Source organism: Podarcis cretensis, assembly GCF_951804945.1.
Source record: "Podarcis cretensis genome assembly, chromosome: 14".
NCBI lineage: Eukaryota > Metazoa > Chordata > Lepidosauria > Squamata > Lacertidae > Podarcis > Podarcis cretensis.
In genome coordinates this window covers 19328421-19351452 of record NC_137183.1, presented here as the reverse complement: position 1 = coordinate 19351452, position 23032 = coordinate 19328421, and the positions used below count along the sequence as shown (strand labels likewise).

The following is a 23032-nucleotide window of genomic DNA, read 5'->3' as shown; positions in this document are numbered from 1 at the left end:
TAATAATAATAATAATAATAATAATAATAATAATAATAATATGATAGGATCTTCCAGGAAGCCCCTTCCCCACCTCCAAGTGGAAGCAAGAAACAACAACAACAAGGACCTCTGTCTCCTAAACCATCTGTCTGGCTAGCGAGCATCTTTCCAATGAAGCCTTGTGCATTATATTTTCAGACAAAGTGGCAAAGAGGTTTGAAGTAGATGTCTTCTGATGGTTGCTTCTCAGTCTGTGCTTTAAGATTCTCTAGCAGTCCATGCACAAGGGCAGACTTTGCTCATCTTCCGTAATATGACAAGACCAAAACTTGGTGCCCCCAAATGAATCTTCTCAATGATGGGTCTCCTCAGTTTTGCACCCCTTGGCTTGGCACCCTGTGGAGGAGGACTGCCTGTACTGCCCTTAAAAGGTGGCACCTGACTTCGGTATGGTGGCAATGAGGGATCTTCTACCCATAACAGACAGGATAATGACAGGAGCACTGCCTCTGTTCCACCTTCTCTTCCACCACCATCAAGGTTTTGCTCAAAGCTTTTTTGCTTTGCTGTCATCTAGGTCTCTGCTGTTTCCAGTGCCAGATTTATGTATAAGCCAAACAAGCTATAGCTTAGGGCCCCACTCTCTTGGGGGCCCCAAAAAATTTAAAGAAAAAAACTGGATGTGCATTTCCAAAATATATGATAAAAAATAAAATTAAAATAAAACCTACATACTACAACAGTGTTTTGTGTTGTATAGGCTCCTATGATGTAAGTAATGGGTTCTGCTTGCTAGCTGGCTCCCTAAAATATCACTGGTTTGCTCATTTCTATATATAGGGTGCCTACATTCTGCATGTGCAAATGGCTTTAGATACCTATTAGGTCCATAAATTACCACATAGCATATAGGACCTATTCAACACAAAAAACAGCAACAATTTGTTGCTGACAAAGGACAGCTTGACATATAAAGGGCCTCATTACCTTCAGTAGGTTAGGGTCTCATCAAACCTAAATCTGGCCCTGACTGTTCCCATTGGCTAGGGAGCCCATGGATGTGCTCAAATATGTGTTTCCAAATATCTTTGCAAGCAAATGAACAAACCCAGTCTGGAGGAGTCCACAATCTGAACCCCAAGACCGGTGGTAGAATGGGGGTCAAGATGGACCTCTTCACCCAGGCCAAAATTTGCATGGTTTTTGTGAATCCACCTCTATTGCCTAGTAAACGATCTGTGGTCCATTTTAAATTGTTTAAATATTGCATGCTTTAACTACGTGGTGGTAACCTGCCGTGCTACTTTGTGGTGAATTTGTCTCATTTGTAAATAAATAGGTAAGTGGATTGTTGCATCCTTCGCATTAAGGGCGTTTTGCAGTCCAATCCCTATACCTTCTTATTTGGAAGCCTTGCATTGGATTACAGGCCAGTGCTAGCATTTTTTTGAATACGGAATACAGGCGTGGCAGCTGCTCCAGATTAACTAAAACAGCACAGAAAAATGCAGATCCTTCGTGCGCAATTGGCAATGGGTATATTTGACTTCCTTCTCCCCGCTCCTCGCCTTTATCTACACCGGCCACAGTGGTTTTTCTGCCGGGAGTGGGGCGCAATCAAGGCCACTCTCACGCACCACCCGCACCCCGCAATGCCCAAAGCCTCGAAATCGCCCTTCCCGTATGCAAGTTGCGCTAGGCCTCGCTTTCTCCAGGGCGGTCCATCTACAGTACTGTAAAGAAATCGCCTCTCCCCTCGGCAAAAACGCGCCAGTCTATACAAAGTGCAATGACATATATAAACAAAATGTTAATTCCTATAAAGGCATAGCGAGCCAGCCGGGCGGAAAATTAAAGCTGACATTGAGTTTAATTAAACAAAACAACCAGCTTTGGATATCTGGGGAGCAGAGAGACGAGAGCGGTTGCAGAGGGTGGAAGAATCGGCAAAGCTTGCTAGAAACTGCTCAGGAGAAAAGACGAGTGTAATTATATGTTAAAAGGAGACCCTTCTCCATCCGCCTTGCGGTCTTCTTCCCTCGCTCCTTGGTGGTAGCCACCACCACAGAAACGAGGCCACAACAAAGATTTCCAGTGAGACCTACCAAAAATGACACCAAACCCTTCCAGAGCAAATCTGCACCGTTTGAAACCTTAGCGAGAGCTGCGGGCCTTTTCTTGCTGTTTTTCAACTTAGGCGATTCCCTTCCTGCTTTAAGGCAGACCGTCTGTTGCGATGTGGTGTGAATTCGACCCCTAGCCCGAGAAAACCCCATGGCTGGCTCTCACCTGGTCAGGTGTGTTCCCGAGCCTTCTTGTGCCGGCCTGCAAGGATCGTGGCAGAGTCCCAGAGGGCTCTGCAGAGAGATTTCAAAAAGAAAATGACATTTCCAGAGTGAAACTGGACGAAATTAAATGGACAAGGGCTCTTTGACATTGGCTTCCTCCTCCCTGAGAGACGCGTGTCTGGCGAGATCCAAGGATCGGCCAGGCTATTAATTCAAGGAGAGCCCAATACACAACATAAAGTGTGCGTGTTTTGTCAATTAAGGGCAGGATTCATACTGTACATGCGCCTCTTAGCTATCCCTGCTTGCTATTCCTGCCGTAAATGAAAGGCATTCCAGCGATCATCCTCGGAGGATCTGAAATTACTACAGTTTATGGGGTGGGGTCGCGGGGAGCTCTTGTATAATGCAGGAGGACCACCTAAAGCTGCGCACTGGTCAGTTCCATTGATTTGAGTGGGAAGTAATCAAGCACGTGTCTATTAAAATCAATTGGATTTCCGGGGGTCGGAATGGATCATGTCCCATTGCACCTCGGCTTGCAAGCATAGGACCACAAATCCAAGACTGTGTGTTTCAGGCTTGATACAGACGTGCGTGTATGATTGTAAGGACCTGTGCGTCTGAATGGGACACAGGCGGTCGAACTTGCATATTCCTCCTCTCAAACGCAGTGTTCCAACCCCCAATGTTAGTACACAGTCAAGGGGATATAACTCAATCGATGTCCACGCACGTGTGAACTAACACTTTGCGTTCAAGCGCTTGGCAAACCCAGGAGAATATACAAGTTCGTTTTTAAGTAGACGGATCATTCGTGACCAAAACCAACAGAAAAGGCAACATACCCCACGCACCGTTTTCTCAGTGTTTGTGATGCGGCATTTTTGAAGCCTATTTTGCAAATTAATACCAATGTGCAAATTTGCACATGCTTAGATATTTATAATGATAAAAATACCCCATGCATAAATTAAAGAGGGGTAAATGGGATGCTGTATATTTAATTATTCGTTTCGAATATGATTGTAAAATGCGATGCGTAAAAATGGCCCTAACTGGAATAAATGGCCATTTAGTCCTCTATCCTTGCTCCGCCAGAAGTCTGAAGGATGGATGTGGAAGTTTATAGGCAGCAACATTCTGCTTTTGTCTTTCCCCAGGATCTGCTATTCAATTTCCCTATAGGTCTGGACCTGTCTTCAGCAATTTGTCTAATCCTTAAAAAAAAATTTCACATATGTTGATAGTCATAATCACATCCTGTGGCAGGGAGTTCCATAAGCAACTTACGTTGTGTTCGCCTTTTTTACTTGAAAGGACTTCATTGGGTGATTCCAGTCATCTGATACGATAAGAGGAACCATATCCCGCCCCGCAAAAATCACGGCCCTCCCTCCCCCTCTCCAAAAGATTCCTGCATTGCGGGGGGTTGGACTAGATGACGCTCGTGGTCCCTTCCAACTCTACAATTCTATGGTTTTAGGATACTTCTTACTTCTGTAAAGCTCCTGTGTCGGACAATGCACTTTAACTGAATCTCTTAGGGGCGCACGCAGGAACGCCTGCTCTTTCCCTCAATAAGTGTTCCTCTTGGTAGATCAGATGAATTGCTACTTGCTCTTTATCTTGATAGGGCTGGTGCCAATGCTGCCTTTATATGGTATTTATGTGCTTTTTTGACAGGTCCTTTTGGTGTGTATGATGGTCAGTTGACTAATAAATCCTGATGGATTGATCACATACGGACGTGTCTTCTGCAGGGCCAGAGTACCGCAGCTGAGCTTGGCTTACATAGGAAACTACCTTGTATTGAGTCCATTGAGTCCATCGGTTCACCGAGGTCACTATTGTTTAAGTTTGTTTACACTGACTGGCAGTGGTTTTCCAAGTTTCAGACCAGGAACCCATCCCTACGTGGAGATGCCGGGAATTGAACCCAGGATCTTTTGCATGCAAAGCAGATGCTCTACCACTGAGCTATGGTGCTTCCCCGGATATTATCTGTCGCCCACAAGAAGTCCCCGCTCCCACAGTGAAAAACAGCATGGTTTTATATGTATTAGAAAAACGCATATACATACTTCCTACCCAAGGATTACACTTCAGACATAAACAGCAATGTTCGAAGCAAAACCTTACATTGCAAATTATAACATTTCTATATATTTTGGTTGCAGCCAACGTTAGTCCTACTTGGAGTAGACTCATTGAAATTAATGGACATGGCTAACTTAAATCCTTCAGTTTCTATAGTTCTACTATGAGCAGGACTCACACCGGATAGAAACCTTTGGGATGTCCTGAAAAATCCTTACTTCCAATCGTATGAGCGTATTATTCCTCTTTGGGTTTACAAACCATACTTTAAAACAGTGTCAGGAAATCATTTCTAAAAATTTACATGACTAAGGTAAAGCATCTCTTGAAGGCATTCTTCTCGCAGAAGAGTGAGATTACCTGCAAGACCCATTGAAATGAATAAGTGCCCGTTAACTTGAATGGGTCTGCATTGAATGCCACCCATGGATTTTGATGGTCTGTGGCATGGGCGTGGCCAGGATTTTTGTTAGGGGGCAGGCTTTTGGATTTGTATTGATTCTTGTTGATTTTTAATGATTTTGGGGGGCAGCTGTTCCTGCCCCCCCCATGGCTACGCCCATGGTCTGTGGTTGTATTCGAAAATGAGGTGTCCTGGTCGACACCAGTTACTCAAAACGTGTATTGGGAATGCCTTTCTCACCAATAGATACAGGTAGCATGGCGAATACGTGTGCAAAAACTGTCTATGCGCCAACACGTACATTTGTGCGGAAATATCTTGAGACCTGCACTGAAGGGGAAAGTGGTGCTCTCACTACTGACTTGCAGTCCGGTAGAAGTCTCCTTCTCCTCCTCCTCCTCCTTCTCCTTCTCCTTCTCCCCAACTAAAGTTATATTCTTGAGTAACAAGAGGGGTGCAGAGGTTTGTGTTTCCTCCATGGAGCGCTGTATTTTACACAAGTCTAAAAGGGGCGTCATTTCAACAGAGGTAGCCTGGACGAAACGCTCATAACAGCACCCGAAAGTTCCCCTCTGTCCTGGGTGGTGCAATGATCCCTTCCCATCTCCCAGGAAAAACAAAAACAAAAAACAGACAAACAGAAGGTACCCCCATTCAGCAGGAATGCCAGGTGACAAGCTGAATGGTGATTACATTAATCCAGTTTGTTATTAAGTACTTGAAAACAGTTACTTCCCTGGTATTGGAGGAAAGTAACACAGAAACTGTTCAGAGGCGTTATTAGTTTAGCAAAGGAGAAGGAAGGAGCGCGGATTTTCGGATGAGCTATTTCCCTTCGACAATTACTTAACTGTAGGGCTTGAAGGTTTAATGGGTAGATTAATCAACTCAGTTTTTTAGTTGATTAATGATGTGGGTCCAATTTTAATTGGAGATGGCAAATTTTCATAGAGGGAGTTGAGATTGAAGGGATCACTTTTAAGTTCGACGTCCTGATATACTGAAGCGTGCATGTCTTCTATTGAAATATTACCCTCTTGCAGCAGAGAATTGGGGCTGAGAGGGCACCAAAATATAAATATGGCATTTCCTGGGGGGGGACCCACGTCTCTTTATGCTTCGGTCAATATCTCAAAACTTTGTCTAGATTTGAATATTTGGCTATATGAAAAATGCATTTCACTTCAATCAGTCATTAACTGGTGGAAAGGCAGGTGCTTAATCAAGTATAAATTCGTTAATTGGTGGACAGCCATGAAGGAATTTATTCTAAATCACATTCCAACCAGTAATTCTCCTCCAGTAATGTAGCTTAGAGCACAATTCTATGCATGTCTACCACTGTAGTTTTATGCTGCAATCCTGTAGCCCATTTAGCTGGGAGTAAGCCCCACTGAACATAACATAGTGGGACTAACTTCAGGATTGCACTGCTCTAATATAGAAAACTGGCAGGCACGGGCGCGCGAGAGAAATTGGAATGTGCTAAAAGTAAAAAACAAAAAAATCCCCCACTAATACTTAGACTGATTGAATTTCATCCGCCTATTTCTAAATTCTCCTGTCCTTCCGTTTCTGCATTATTTATAATTACATAATAAATTTTACATGGCGCTTTCATAGAGTAACATGCCCGATGATCTTGCAATTAATTACACACGCTAAATTTAGGTCAGGGTGTGGATTATTACGCAGTTATATCGCCTAGTTATACGGAGTTGACTGAGCGGTGTATAAATCAATTCATACATCTACCAATATATATATATATATATATATATATATATATATATATATATATATATAAATTGTATGTAGCAATACATTCCCGAATTCTGGAGAAATAGTATAATTGATATTGCGATTGTTACCAGAAATGTAGCAATTTTCGTTAGCAGAGAACTGAGAAATTAGAGAAACAGATCCCCCCCCCCCGCCCATGTTCCCAGAACAATCTGGTTCTAAGGCAGGTTCTGTACTCACATCCTGGACTATTCAGTCTATCGCCTCTTTTTAAAAAAGCAAAGTATGTTTCCTTGGTTACCTCCATATTTTACAAAAATCGCTTCTCGGTGGAGACAGCCGCCTCTCCGCTACACACCCACCCCATCCTATGTAATCTCAGAGCAGCAAAGGAATAACTCTCACTTCCCTAAAAGTACGGAAACAAAACGAATTTCCATAGTAAAAATAAACACGGCATTCACATTATGAAAAATCTGAACATCTTCTATAGCGAAAGAAAAGATACTTCATTTAACAAGGATGAAAGACACCGACTTTTATGAATAAGAACATAATGGTCTTTTTTATTAATAAACAAAGAATAAGATCTCTTTAGAACGGTTGAATGACTCAATCAGAAGCTTAAAAAACTAGTACAAACTGTAAATAATTTTGACAGAGTTCTCTTTTTAAAAAAATGCAGTGTAGGGTGAAGAAAGTGGATCTGATTTTTAATTATTATTATTTTTTTTTAAAAAAAGAGATAAATCTAACAGAAATGAAAAGGAAATGTGTCTGGATTTTTTGCGAAAACGTGAATCTTGTTTATATACTGTACAAGTTAGCGTGTAATCTACTGCAGCTTACTTCCGAGTAGGCAAGTCCGGGAAAATTAAGCACATGCCAAATATATCCCGTAGTGGATACTACTGGACATTTTTAAAGGGCTTAAGATATGCTTAAACTGACATTTTCCTTTCTGCCCCCAAAAGTTTTTATTCTCTGCATATCTTTAAGCAGACACACCTGGTTTACAAAATATAATCTTTACATAGTCCACCCCTATCCATCCGTCATATGGCGCTTGAAGAAATGCGCTCCGCTCCCTTTACCACCAATTCGACAGGACAACGGAACTACCTTGGGTTGTTTCCCTTTGAAGGTGAAAAGGTCGCTGTCCAGAACCGATGGTGCTGAATGCCGAAATAGCCCAGGACCAGGTTTAGGAAGACAGAGCCCTCCCTTCGACTACAAAGGTAGAATAAAAAGATATTGTTCTGATTTGGGGAACAGAGTTTAATTAATGACACTGTGGACAACTAACCTGCTGAATATTTGGGGTGGGGAGGTGGGATGGGTAAAAGAGAGAGGGTCAGTGAAAGCAATGCCCAGCAGGATCCCATGCAAGTTTACTGGGAAACAAATCCTACAGAGTTCAATGATGCTCTCATCCAGTTTAATCCACATGGAATTGCAGCTCAATCATATTCATGCTTACTTGGAAGTAAGCTCCACTGTTCTTAGGGACCGTGGTAGGTAGGACTCAAAGGCAGTAAACAGCTGGGGACAAGTATTATTAGTATCCCATTATATTACAAGTATCCCATTATATACTTGGTAACTACTACACTGTATATTTTAAAGCAGTTGCAGTTCTATTCTAGTAATTAAAGATAAGTGTTATTGTAGTTTTATTCTATTTAGTATCCCCTTTTTCCAGTGTTGGTTGATCTAGATCATTTAAACAACTTTGGGAGTAAAAACCTGCTACACTGCAATAATATTCTGAATCCTTAGAAGTCAATGGTCAGAATAATTTTTTAAAAAAGAAGTTAATCTGACCCCATCAGTTGGGACAGAACCACAGCTCAGTGATTACATCTGCTTTGCATGTAGATGGTCCCAGATTCAATCCCATTTTTTCCCCAGGCAAAATTGGGAAAGACTGAAACGCTAGTCAGTGTCATGACATCCCCGTGTCAACAAGAAGTACCTACACCTATAAGGAAAAGTTAGAGTCTGCTTTTTTATTGCAACGGAAATAACAGGAAACGCGCACCAAGCCCTAGAATGAGTTAAAAGGACACCTTAAACATTAACATCGCAACTCTCATCAGAAGTAAGGGCTATTGAATTCCATTGATCTTACTGCCAGGTAAACAGGGTTCGGATTGCAGCCTAAATTTAGCTGAAAAATACGAACCGGAATGGCATCTGTGCAGAGAATTTCTTGTGTCTGTGTTGCATTCGAGCTGGAAGCTGATGGATTTTACTGAATTCACTTCTGTTGCGGGAAAAAAATGATGAAAAGGGAATGGTGAGGAATGGAAACCGCATGCAAACCTTTGTGGAGATTTGGCTGGCAATCCTGCACACGGGTTGCTTTGATTCTATTGAAGTCAATGGGATTTAAGCAGCGTAACCTGCGTGCAGAATTGCACGATTTTTATGGATCAGTCGGAGGTTTCTAAAAAATATTTAGCAGCTGAATAGACAGCACGGTCCATCCACACATTTCAGTGAATCTAAAAATGTTTGGGCTCCCCCCCCCCCGCGCGCTCCTCGTGGGGGGATTCAGTCGCTCTGTTAGTGTGGGTGGCGGGGAATCAGTGGACCCAGTGCAAAGATTTTTGCTTAACTTGGAGAGAGCGATGGTCTCTTAGCAGGAATGGGCAAAATCGTTCCGGGTGGAACCGGAGAAAGTTCTCTAGGCTAGGAGAATGCATTATACTTAAACTGGGGCAACCCCAGTGAATCCCTTGCAGTTCTAACCGCCCGGTCGGAAGGCCACTCACTTCCTATTGTATTCAGTACCTTAATATCCTAGGCGTTGTTCGGGGCAACCAACCGAACTAAGCAATTGGAGGGGAAGGAACAAGCGTCTTTTTCTAAGGATATCAGAATGGGGAGGGCTGGAGCAAGCAAGACACAAACAACAGGCGTCTTGATCGTGAGGGAAACCTGCTCAGAGGAACACAGGGATTTGTCTTATGTCATGTCAGACCATTGACACATCTACCTCAGTAATGCCCACACTGGCTGGCAGCAGCATTTCCCCGGGATTTCAGGCAAAGAAGGGTCTCTCTGAGCCCTACCTAAAGATGACAGGGATTGAACCCGTGACCTTCTGTAGACAAAGCAGATGCAAATAAGTGGCATTTATTTCCCACCTTTTTCTCCAAGAAGGTCAAGGTGGTGTACATGGCTCTACCCCTCCCCATTTAATCCCCAAAACAACCCTGTGAGGTAGGATACCTGAGAGGCAGTGACTGGCCCAAGGTCACCTACTGAGCTTCATGGCTGAGTGGGGATTTGAACCCTGGTCTCCCAGATCCCATTCTGACGCTCTAACTACACTGGTTCAGTTAAAAGGAGCAGGTCTAAGAAAAGATACAGTATTAGGCTTTGCCTGAGAACCTGGATTCACATACTTTTGAGGTACATTCTTTCCCTCAAAGAATTCTGGGCACTGTAGTTTACCCCTCACAGAGTTAAAATTCCCAGCAGCCCTTAACAAACTACAGTGCCCAGAATTCTTTGAGGCTGGAAATGTGCTCTGAATGTGCATATGTGTGCGCAGCTATTGCTCGACAGAAAGCAGACTCTTTTCTCCTTTCCTTACCCCAGCCTTGCTAACTTCCAGCTATATCTTTCTCATTGCTTATTCTTATGGTGGGTTTATGTAAATGAGCTGCTGGTCGATCTTTTCCATTGAGAAAGCTCTCCGCAGAGTAAAATAGCAGGCTAAAGTAGTCCAGGTCTGGGCTGTTCCAATTCAGGGACTCCAGTTGGGGTGTGTGTGCCTTTTGAAGGTTCATTAAATAAAACTCCCTACAAACAAGCATGTTAGAAAGAGAATGAAATTAACTCTTTCTCTCCCATCTTCTTGCAGTTTTCTTTTTTGCATGCTAGGGATTGTGTGTGTGCGTGTGTGTGCGCGCATTTTAAAAGCTGAAGAAATGCAGGGTTGTTGTTGCTGTTGTTGTTAAAATGCCTGGAATGGTACAGTCCAGAATTCTACCACTACATTTGGCATAATTCCGGAGCTACTATTTAGAAGGTGTTTCTGTGGCTGCGTTTGGGTTCTCTCATGTAGAGAAGTACACTGGATGTTTCATGTAAAATAAAGGCCTGGTCTACTCAGGACTGGCCCACCCAGCCATGAGGCAAGCTGACATAACTGCCTTGGGTGGCAGGGTCCACAGGGGCAGTGTGGGATGTAAACACAGGAGCAGTCAATGACAACATTCCTAGAGTGTACATGTTAGAACATGGGGAGGGATGTCTGTCCAGCAAGCAGGTAAACTTCCTGGGGACGGACTTCCTCCGCATGTGACCAGAGGTGGGTGTGGCCTCACCTGTGCAGGTAATGATAAAAGCACAGGGCAGGCAGCCACTCTCTCTCTTCTCTCTGCCATCTTCCTTCGATGAGGAACATCTAAGGATGCCCTCTTGGCTCTCAGCCAAGAGAGGACAGTACTATCTTCCTATAAGATAGTTTCTAAGTGCATGTAACCTTTTTAAGCCTGCCTACCTTCTGGGATCATATTGTGAACAGAACGTGAGTAAACTCTTTTATACTTTTATAAAGACTGTGTCGTGTCTTGCATTTTAAGAGGGAACAAAGGGGAAATTACCAGAGTAATTATTATAGAGGTTCTAGCGAACCTGTGCACACGTTACCGTTGCGAACTTAAAGGGGAATGTCTATAAACTCTGCTGATATTTTGGGAACTTGTTAGCACAAGTTGGATAAGGATATAATTAGTCAATATATCCTCTCCTGCACCCCAGAACATTCCCACAGGCAGCAGATCTGATCTCCAAGGAATGCATTGCCTGTGGCCGCTGCAGGACCCTCCCGGGAGGCCAGATATTTTGCCTCCTCTGCAGCCCTGTCCCCCGTGCTGCCGCCACAGTTGCCTCTCAGGGACTAAGAGGTGTTACCAGTCTCCTTCCACCCTTAGGGAGGAAATGGTGGGGGCTGCCCTCTGGGATCTCCTGGGCTCTGCACCCACCTCACATGAGAGGGTGGGTGGGATGCTATCCTCTTCCAGGGTTCTGAAATGCTTCTTTACAGACCTTTGTACAGATCTGTGATGAACATCGGCACCCTACTTCAGCATTGGCTAAACTTGTCATTTGCAAAAAAAAAAAGAAAAAAGAAAGGGGGGAAGCTGAGAAAAGAAAGATTCAGAGCATTTGCAGTCTTGGTCTGTGAGCAGCAAAAACAAAGAGAGAAAGTGGCTGAGGTGGGGGGGGGAGAGAGGGGGAAATTTTGGATGCTGCCCAACACCTATTAAGGAATTTGCAATCCATTGTAAGGGAAGGAGGACTGAATTCACTGTAGGCTTTTGTGAAGGCAGGAAGGAAAGAGGATGTACCAGTATGGAGGATAAGTACTGTGGAGGAATGAAAGTGTGTTTGTGTGTGGTATTGAAGAGTGTTCTCTATGAATGAAGAGAGGAGAGTAAGCGCAGATGTAGGTCCTTTATTGCACTTCAGATTTCACAAATTTCATGAGCTGACGTGTTAGAAGTAAAAAGAAGAAAAACAGTGTCTTTGCTCCTCTAGATTCTCCTCTGTATATTTTGATGATGACGATACATTAATCCACTAATATTCCCATGAATATACACTGGGCTGTTGATGTTGTTGATGATGATAGGTATACGTCCTACTAATCCTTCCAGAAACTTAGTGTAGCATGCTGAGTTCCTCCTTCATCCGCACCCAATTTTTGCAACAACTCAGTGGGATAAATTAGGCTCAACTGTAGTGTCTGGTTTAATGTCACCTGGTGAGCACCAGGACTGAATGTGAATTCGAACCTGGGTTTGAGTCTAGGAACGATAAGCCTGAGCCCCTTCAGATGTTGTTGGACCCCATCAACTGCAGCCAGCGGGGCCAAGGATTATGAAACGGGTAGTTGAACTAAACCTGGAGGCCCACAGATTCCCCATTCCTGCCTCAGGTCCTCACAAGCATTCAGCCTTCTACATCTCAAAGGGAAAATGGCCTTAATAGCCTATGCTGACTTTGGTAAGGCATCACTGCAATATACACCACACTACACAGATGCCTGGTTCTTGATATCTTCCTTCTTCTGTGGAAGGAGAGATCCCCCCACCCTCAGGCCTTGGGGGGGTCAAATGTGCCCTCCAGGCCTCTCTATATGCCCCTTGGGATTCTCCCAAGGCCACACCCCCTCTTTCCAGGCCACACCCCTCGCCTGTCCTACTTCATACCCTCCTTGAGCGTTTTTGCCAGTCTTTGAACTTTGATAATGCCTATTGGCTGTCTGGATGGAGAGCGGAGACAGGTGTGTGGCTATGTGTAGAAACTAGCCTATTGAACAAAGGTATGATTTACATTCATAGTTCTGACCACTTTTGCCTCTGGCCCCACCCACCATTGGCACGTGGCCCCCAGAAGGTTGCCCAAATGGGAATGTGGCCCTCAATCTGAAAAAGGTTCTTTGTTGTGTAGGATCACCAAAACTGAGTGGAGATGGACGCAATAGTGGAGGATCAACATCTATTCCCCCAACTCTATCCAGAAAAAAATTATATTCTTATGAATTGGGGGGTGGAATTGGGACCCTTCTAACCCCTGGATCACGCAAGTGTTAAAATATAAGCCAGGTTAGCTTCCTCATTAGGTGATTGCTTGGGTGATGGACCATTAGGAGAACAAAGGGAAAGGGACTCTGTGTGAGATGACAAATGGGTGGGGCCCCTCCCTCAACTCAGAGTTAGTTAGAAGGACAAAACTTGAGTTTGAAGTAGAGTTTTGGGGCTGTGATGGGTATTGGGGTATATCCATAACCAGTTGGAGCTTTTCAGAGCCCTGAAACCTGTTGAAGTTTTTCTAGGGAACGAAAACTCCTATCCTTGGGTCCAATACACTACCAGGCCACTTTGTAGCAGAGTACCACACAGCCTCCAAGCATGTTGGAGTTCCAAGTCAAGCATGGAGAGTAGAAATAAATTACAGGAAACATTCAAGTACAGACAGCTCTGATAGTTGTTGTTGTTTAGTTGTTTAGTCGTGTCCAACTCTTTGTGACCCCATGGACCAGAGGATGCCAGGCACTCCTGTCTTCCACTGCCTCCCACAGTTTGGTCAAACTCGTGTTGGTAGCTTTGAGAACACTGTCCAACCATCTCGTCCTCTGCCGTCCCCTTCTCCTTGTGCCCCCAATCTTTCCCAACATCAGGGTCTTTTCCAGGGAGTCTTCTCTTCTCATGCGGTGGCCAAAGTATTGGAGCCTCAGCTTCAGGATCTGTCCTTCCAGTGAGCACTCAGGGCTGATTTCCTTAAGAATGGAGAGGTTTGATCTTCTTGCAGTCCATGGGACTCTCAAGAGTCTCCTCCAGCACCATAATTCAAAAGCATCAATTCTTCGGCGATCAGCCTTCTTTATGGTCCAGCTCTCACTTCCATACATCACTACTGGGAAAACCATAGCTTTTACTATATGGACCTTTGTTGGCAAGGTGATGTCTCTGCTTTTTAAGATGCTGTCTAGGTTTGTCATTGCTTTTCTCTCAAGAAGCAGGCGTCTTTTAATTTTGTGGCTGCTGTCACCATCTGCAGTGATCATGGAGCCCAAGAAAGTAAAATCTCTCACTGCCTTCATTTCTTCCCTTTCTATTTGCCAGGAGGTGATGGGACCAGTGGCCATGATCTTCATTTTTTTGATGTTGAACTTCAGACCATATTTTGTGCTCTCCTCTCTCACCCTCATTAAAAGGTTCTTTAATTCTTCCTCACTTTCTGCCATCAAGGTTATGTCATCTGCATATCTGAGGTTGTTGATATCTGGGCCCAGCCTTAAAAGCTGCCAGACCCTCTCTCACATCTTCACAGTATGATAGTAGAGTTCAAACATTTCTCTCTGTTCAGTCCAAAAACTGTGCATGTGTAGCAATATTCTTCAGAGTGTCCTTGCACCTGTCGTAGAGAAACCAGCTTCTCACTGCTTCTGGAAACTTCACATAGTTTAATATACACAGAATGTTCTTTCTGGGAATGATTGACCCTCATTCCAACAATGTGAACTAGACTAGAGGAAAGGCAGCAAGCTGGAGAGAGAGTCAAGAGCACGATATTCGATCTCAGTTTGAATCCAAGGCTGAGGCTATGGGAAAAACAAGACCCTCTTGTGGGTGTTGGTGCTGTGAACCCCTCCATCGTAGCCCCAGGTTGTATATATGTGTAAATAAACCATATATAATAAAGACACCACAGTCTGTGCCATGCCTCATTCCCAAAACACAAACCCTGGGTAAGTGCCTGGAACACCCGCAATCTCACTTAGAGATTGGGTTGGTGCGCAACAATATGTTAGGGAGGGTAGGCTTTTCAGACATTGCTTCGTGCCTGAGAGGTATGGCAAGCAATTTGCCAGAGAAACTCATTTCGGGAGATGTGTTCAAAGTTAATTAAAGATGGCTAGCTCGGGGTCATTGCCTTGGTAACAATTAACAATTGGAAGCATGCCTCATTAGGGACAGTTTTAACAAAAAAAATATTATTTTTGCATCAAGGAAGTTTCTTGTGCATGGAGAAAATATATTTTTCCTTACCCTCCCCTCTTTCTTTCTCTCCCCTCTTTCTTAATCATCCCAGAATACTTCACTGTGGTAAAGGAATATTAAGAGCGGAAACAGGGTTAAAAAGGGGAGACTGAAATAGTTAATTTTAGTTAACAAAATTTACATACTGCTTGATTGTAAGAAAACCTCTAAACAAGGTACAAAAATATAAAATGAAGCGTTAAAGTTATCAATAAAAACAGTTAAAAATAGCTATTGTTGGAGTGTTAATGCTTTGAGACCTTCCATTTTATGCCTAGGTTGCAGATACCTTGGTTCTCAAACACCTTGGTACTCAAACAACTTGGAACCCAAATACTGCAAACCGGAAGTAAGTGTTCTGGTTTGCAAACTTTTTTAGGAAGCTGAACATGCTCCGTTTTGAGTGTTACACTGATGATTTGAGTGTTACACTGAAGACTTGAGTGCCATACTTCTGTTTTGAGTGTTACACTGAGGTCTGTCTGTTTTTGCTATTTATTTTGTATTTTTGTTTTTGTGGCTCTTTTCGTTTTATTTTTGTGACTGTGTGGAACCCAGTTCAGCTATTGATTGATTGATTGACTGATTGATAGTGTGACTGCAGTACATTGTTTATTGCTTTCATTTTATGGATCAATGGTCTTGTTAGATAGTAAAATTCATGTTAAATTGCTGTTTTAGGGGTTGTTTTTAAAGTCTGGAACGGATTAATCCATCCATTACTTTCCATGGGAAAGTGCGCCTGGGTTTTGGAACGCTTTGGTTTTGGAACGGACTTCCGGAACAGATTAAGTTTGAGGACCAAGGTACCACTGTACATGTAAATAAAACCGTATCTCCTAAAAACACCACCATCTCCACAGATCTTCATTCCAAGGAGACCGAACCCTAGGTAAGCATTGGAACCTTTGGAGTTTCTCACCGCTCAGAGACTGAGGTGCATGTAACAATATTTTCTCATTACATGCGTAACTTTCTCACACTCTAAGACAGCCTCACTGCTCTCAGAGAATGAAAGGGAATCTGAAGGGTGGTAGGCAGCCAGAGATTCAGCCTGCGAGCTACCACGGATACCAGGCCTCCCCAGTTGGTATACCTGGCTGTATTGGCCAAGCCACATCATGTGGGGTGTAGGTAAAGTCATGGCTTGGCCAAAAGTAGGGTTTTCTGGCACCACTGATCACCATCTCTGACCACTGGCCATGCTGGCTGAGGCTGTGATAGATGAAATTCCCAGTAGAGCGATAAATGCTCTGCAAGCTAATAGGAGCTCACATATTACAGGCTGCCTTAGGCGCATCCTAGCTTTGATCTGCCTCCAGGCTGCCTCCCTTTCTCTCTCTCCTGCCAACCCTGCACCCCTCTCTCCTTCAAGTCTCTCAAAGAACAGCTCTGTCAGGCTGTAATTCCTCCTCTGACAGCAAAGGACGTCTTGATGGATGGAATATCCCTTCCTCTGATGAGGCTCAGCCATTTACAGAGGCAACCAGTGTGAGGGAGTTGGCAGTAATAGCAATGTGCCAGGAAGTGTTTCTTTGCATGCACTCAGAGGAGACAAACGCTAGTCCAGGCATTCTAATTTTGTTCTACAAAAGCCTACAGTGAACAGAGTCCAAGCGCACTATCAAGCCTTCCTGGCTTCCTCCAGAAGGCTCTTTTGCCAAGTCTTTGAGAGTAAGAGCATAGGTAGCAACCAAAGAGCTCAAGTGTGTCCAAGTCTTTTAGGACTTCTTGGTGAGCACATATCCATGGTGGCGACAGTGTCGCCATGCTTTCACTCATGGGTTTCCCACAGGCATCTGGGTGGCCACTGAAAGAAGAGGATGCTGGACTTGAAGATCCAACAGGGCTCTTCCTATGTTCTTAATCTGCAATTTTTTAAAAGAAGAAAATCTGCACGAAAAGGTTGCATTAAAATACACATTTTATCATGAACACATTCTTCCTCAGTGTATGCATTTCTGAATATATTTTATCCAGAATAGAATAAATAAAAATGTTCAGATGTAAGATCTGATATAACAGATGTGTTTCCCCCCTTGTTTTTGATCTATAGAAAAAGATCATAAGAGCCCGTCAGTCTGGATAGCTCAGCTGGTTAGAGCATGGTGCTGCTAACGTCAGCGTTGCAGGTTTGATCCCTGTGTGGGGCAGCTGCATATTCCTGCTATTGCAGGGGGTTGGACTAGATCAGGGGTCCCCAAACTAAGGCCCGCGGGACTTGTTTATCCGGCCCGTGGAAACCCTGCTGCCCGCTGCCACCGCCCGCTCTTACCGGTGCTGCGCGGCTGCCCACTTCCATGTTGGAAGAGCACCGGAAATAGCTTGTGCACATGCACAAGCATTATTTGCACATGCACAAGCGTTATTTCCGGTGCACACCTGGGTCGGAGGAAGCCTGTGCACATGTGCACAAGCTATTTCCGGTGCTCCTCCAACCCAGAGGCGTGCCAGAGATAGCATGTGCGCAGGCGTATGGGCATGCGCTCCTCCGCCCTCCGGCCTGCCACGTGATCGGTGCTGGAGACACCGGCCTGAGGTGCAGTACGTTTGCTGACCCCTGGACTAGATGATCCTCAGGATATGTTCCAACTCTCCCATTCTATGATTCTATGCTGGACCAGGCTAATGTCCTGCCTAGTCCAGCATCCTTTCCCCACAGCAGCCAGCCAGTTGCCTGTGGGAAACCAGGAAGTGGGACCTGAACACAAGAGCGCTCTCCCATCCTGTGGTTTCCAGCGACTGGTGTTCAGAAGCATTGCTGCCTCTGACCATGGAGGCAGAGCACAGCTATTGTGGCCAGCCATTGAGGGTCTTCTCCTCCATGAAGCATAAGAACTGCAAGATCTAGAAGTGAAGCTTATGAGAATGAGCCGTCTAGGCTTAATGGCTCTGCCTTATCTAGAATAAGGTATGTATTCCGCCGCCCCCCTGCCCTCTCATCACAAAGCGACAGGAGCCCTTTCATGCGCTGACCGTGCGGGCAGGGGTAGGAGGGGCTGAGAACAAGGGATAAAGGGCCGGACAGTTTGTTCATCCCACAATGGAGCCCTTGACCGGCCGCAATGTGGTCTCCTTGTAACCCTCAGGAGAGGTGACCTTGGAGGGGCTGTGCTCATTGTGGACACTCCATAAAGATGTTATGAACTGGGAACATGAAGAGGGGTGGGGTGGCGTGGGGGGGTGAGTGCAATTTAAAACCAATTAGGAAGCTGTAAACTGCCCTGGCCCTTGCAGTTCATTAGGCAACCACAAAGGAACTTTAGTTTAGAGGTTGGAGTTCCTTTCAGAAATCGGGGGGGGGGGGGAGAGAAAACTTTTTAAAATATGCAATTGGCTCGGGGAGCCAGGACCCAAAAGGGAAGGCAGAAGCAGCAAAGGAAACAAGTGCCTTAATCAGTACAAATTCCCTAATTTATTTATGTATTTATTTCTATTTCAAAGTGCTGCCGTTCCTTATATACAGCCCTTTAGAAGCACAGCTATTCTCCTGATGCAAGAACCAGCCCATCCTGTGTTTATTTGCCTTTCAGAAAAGAAGCTCTCCCTGCACCCACCCCCCAGAATAAGCCAAGGAATTTATACTTCCCAGTCTTCCAAGTTTCTCTTGCAGGGATTTTAACAGTAAGGCTTGTTTTTTAAAAAATATCCCCCCCTTTTTTCTTTAAAAGCAGAGAGAAATAGCCTCCCCTTCTAGCTGCATTTGCGAAATAACAAATGGTAGCATTTAGCACTTCTACAGCACCTTCCTTCTTCAAAGGCTGTGCAAATTGTTAACAAAACAGAATGCTCTGCTCTTTCTGTCTCTATCGAGTTTCGCAGGATCCTTGAGAAAGATACAGTATAGGCATAGAAGGGGCAGGCGGCAGCAGTTTAGGTTAGCCAGGAAAGAAGTCTGGGCAATTAAGGGGTGGAGCTCCTTTGTTTCAGGGAGAGGTTTGGCAAGCACAGCTTCTCCTAACAAGGGAACCAGTATGGTGTAGTGGTTAGAGCAGGGGTCAGCAACCTTTTTCAGCCATGGGCTGGTCCACAGTCCCTCAGACCTTGTGGTGGGCCGGACTATATTTTGAGGGGGGAAATGAATGAATTTCTATGCCCCACAAATAACCCAGAAATAAATAAATAAATAAATAAAGGGACACATTCTACTCATGTAAAAATATGCTCTTTCCCGGACCGTCCGTGGGCCAGATTGAGAAGGCGATTGGGCTGCATCAGGCCCCCTGGCCTTAGGTTGCCTACCCCTAGGTTAGAGTGTTGGAGTAGGGTCTGGGAAAGGCTAGGGTTCAAATCCCACACTCAGCCACAAAGCTCACTGGCTGACCTTTCGCCAGTCACTGCCTCTCAGCCAAACCTCCCTGGCAGCAGTGGTGTAGCAGGGGTGGTTGCCCCAGGAGCAAAATGGTTAGGGGTGCAAAATTTCAAAACCCAGTACTGCCTCAATACAGCTGTTCGCTTCCGTCTCGGGACTCCGTTGAAAACGGCTTCTCCATTCTAACCAGGAAGTGACCTCTCCAGACAATGGAACAACTCTTCTTTTCTTATCTCTGCAGCTGTGATCTCCTGGGTGGGACACCATTAAGCAGTTGAATGTGCATGCGTACTCTGTCTGTTTCCCTCCGCCCCCCCCCCCATGCCCCGGGCACTGGCAACCCATGCTATGTCACTGCCTGCCAGGGATGTTGTGAGGATAAAATGAAGAGGGGGAAGAACCGTGTTCCTGGAACCTAGTCCAACACTCTAACCACTACACCACACTGCCTCCCTTGTTAGAAGAAGCTGCACCTGCCAAACTTCTCCCTGTCCAGAAACACACAAGATGCTGCACCCTAACTATGGAGGATGAACACTGTCAAGCAGAAACAGGGAAAGGAAATTAAAAATCAGACAAGAAAGAGAGCGAGAGATACTCCCTGCTGGAGTATGCTGTTCTTGCTTGGAGAAACATCTTTCATTCTGTTTTGAATGGCATCAGACCAATCCTTATTAGTGGAGCTGTTGGTTTGTTTAATAGGGTCTGGACTGAGCATCATCCAGCTTTCCATGCCCTGGATTGCTGCCCATGCTCTGCAAAGGGAATATATCCAAGCTCATATTAAATGTACATCAGTAGTGACTCTAACCGTATGCACTCCAGCGATGTTGTCTTGGCAGTGCCTTCCATGCTCAATTCATAAGAAATCATCTGGGAGAGGGTTGTCTCTCTGCTAAATATCTTTCTTCCTGGTGTTTAGGTTTAGAACGCTCAAGCCCAGCCACTAATCACACTGGAAACAACAAATAGCATTAGAAACATTACAACGATAGTTTTGATCAGAGGGCTGGAGATCAAGCTTATTTAAATGAGCAAGTGTTTTCAATTTGCATTTAAAGACTATTGGATCAAGCAGGCCCAGAATGAAGTAACAAGAGGCATCATTAAAATATGAGCTAGAACAAATGTAGGGAGGAGAGAATGGTTTTGAACTCAAAATTGTATCTGCAAATTAGACATTGGGGTGGGGGCTAAATGTAAAATATGCACATAAATTAGCACAGTGAACTATTATTTTTTAAAATCAAAATTTAGTGCAAATTTCAAACCCTATCCATATTTTCATAGCCACTCATTAATATTTGAATTTGACCATCTCAAATACTGAAAACAAATTGCACAGCATCACCAATGGATAAGGAAAGTGTAAGGGAAAAGGAAAGCTTTGAGGAAGGGTGAGAAGTTCAACCATCAACTTGGTGGCCCTATTCAGGTGTTCTACCTCAGTGAAGAGTGGCCTTCCTCAACCTGGAACCTTCCCTAGGTTTTGGGTTACAACTCTCCTCAGCTCCATCCAGTGGCCATCTTTGCTGGAGTTGATGGGAACTGCAGCCCTGAAAATCGGGGGGGGGGGGGGACAGCTGGTTGGTCAATGCTGGTATGGAGGAATCTCATACCACAGGGGCAAGTATGCTATCTCTACCACTACCCATTATTGACCACATCGCCCTCCATGAAGTGGAGGGAGACTTCCAATTTTCCAGGGTCCCAAAATGTGTGTTGGGAGGCTCCATGAGAACAGGAGAAACAGTCATAGCTTCCCTCCAAGGATTCTGGTAGCTGTAGTTTGTTAAGACACCAGAAAGCCCTTAGGAGACCTCTATTTAGGTTGGTGGAGAAGTAGTAGCAGCAGCAGCAGAAGTTTCCGGTGAGATCTTGTGAGAGCTTGCCAGATCTCACTGTTTCCCCCATGGGCAATGCCACGTGACCCTGCTAAGGGAAGCAATGGGTGGTGGTGGCAGGGCCATGGTGGCGGCACCTTCCTGTTTTACCTCAGGCCATGAAACGAGATGCATCACTCCTGCCTCTATTTCCCACCCCTCAAGGAACTACAATTCCCAGAGATCCCTGTGAAAAAGGATTGATGGCTAAACCAGTCATGGAAGGTGATGAGAATGACGACAGTGGGGGTGGGTGGACCTGGCTGCTCAGCCTCATGCCTTTCCCTTGCATGATTACTCTGCTGAGCATCCGAATGCCTGAATTGGGCTATTGAGTTTGAGACAATGATGAAGCATCCAAGCAAACAACAAAACCAGGGAGGCGGTTAGAGAGGCCAGATTGGAGCGAGAAGAGCAGTTTAAGGGGAGAAGCCTAGAACTGGGCATCATTTGTGTCCCGGTGGTACTGAAAACCATGGGATTCGATGTCACCCAGCGATACTGGGTAGAGAGAGAAGAGAAGAGAAGAGAAGAGAAGAGAAGAGAAGAGAAGAGAAGAGAAGAGAAGAGAAGAGAAGAGGAGGGCCAAGGACAGATTCTTGAGAGACTCAACAGACAGAGGAAAAGCAGAGAGAGAATATCCAGCTATGAAAACACTGAAAGAATGATTAGATGGTTAGAAGGAAAGCCAGCTAAGTACAGAATCATGGAGGCATAGGCAGGGACAAAACTAGGCTTCATTTCACCTGGGTCAAAGGCCTAGTTTGGCTCCCCTCTGGAGGCAAAAAACCTGGCTATCCCCCTATAGCTACAGCTCTGCCATAGGGCATGAAGGGAGTCCAAGTAGCATAGAGTGGTCAGCTATATCTGCATTCTAGGGGGCTGATCTAGATAATCCTTTAGGTCCCATCCAACTTTCTGAATGGAATGGACTGAATGGACTGAATGGAAGCCTTTCCATACATAGGAACACACACACACACACACACACACACACACACACACACACGTAAAGGATCCTTGGACGGTAAGTCCAGTCAAAGGCAACTGTGAGGTTGTGGCACTCATCTCTTCAGGCTGAAGAAGCTGGCATTTGTCCACAGACAGCTTTCTGGGTCATGTGGCCAGCAGAACTACAATGCTTCTGGTGCAACATGACACCATGACAGAAGCCAGAGTGCACAGAAACACCGTTTACCTTCCTGCCATAGCGGTACCTATTTATCTACTTGCACTAGTGTGCTTTTAAACTGCTAGGTTGGCAGGAGCTGGGACAGAGCAAGGGGAGCTCACTCTGTTGTGGGGATTCAAACCGCTGACCTTCTAATCGGCAAGCCCAAGAGGCTCAGTGGTTTAGACCACAGCGCCACCCATGTCCATAGGAACATATGGAGTTGCCCTGTACCGAGTCAGACCATTGGTCCATCTAACTCAGCAGTTGTCTACACTGACTGGGTTGAAACAATTAGCGGAGCATTAAAGGTGGAGATTTCTAAAGGTGGATGAATCAGAGAAGTGTTTGTAAGGATGGGCGCATTTGTCAGTTTTGGTTTCTCTCTCGGTTTCTCGTGTTCCTAGTCTTAAGTTCAGTTTTGCACATTTTCCCATCAGCTTGCTTTTAAAAAAATTTTTAGGAGTCCTCATGAGAATTCATTAGCATTATAGCACAAATTTCTCACAATATACACATTTTTGTATGCCATTTTGCCTGATGTACACATTTTTGCAAAGCGTATTTCCCCTAATATTTAGATTTA

At 44.8% G+C, this 23032-nt stretch overlaps 1 protein-coding gene and 1 long non-coding RNA gene across 2 annotated transcripts in view; both read left to right on the top strand.

Moving 5' to 3' along the window:
• Positions 1–8996, top strand: part of LOC307203506 (uncharacterized protein) — a 57009-nt gene extending 48013 nt beyond the window's left edge. Inside the window, exon 2 of the mRNA XM_079954408.1 lies at positions 8984–8996. The gene's annotated coding sequence lies outside the window, so the exon portion shown is untranslated. The remainder of the gene's footprint in view (positions 1–8983) is intronic.
• Positions 1–23032, top strand: part of LOC307203547 — a 117502-nt gene that overhangs the window by 67540 nt on the left and 26930 nt on the right. The window contains exon 2 of the long non-coding RNA XR_013833279.1: positions 7661–7754. This is a non-coding gene — a long non-coding RNA (uncharacterized lncRNA). The remainder of the gene's footprint in view (positions 1–7660; positions 7755–23032) is intronic.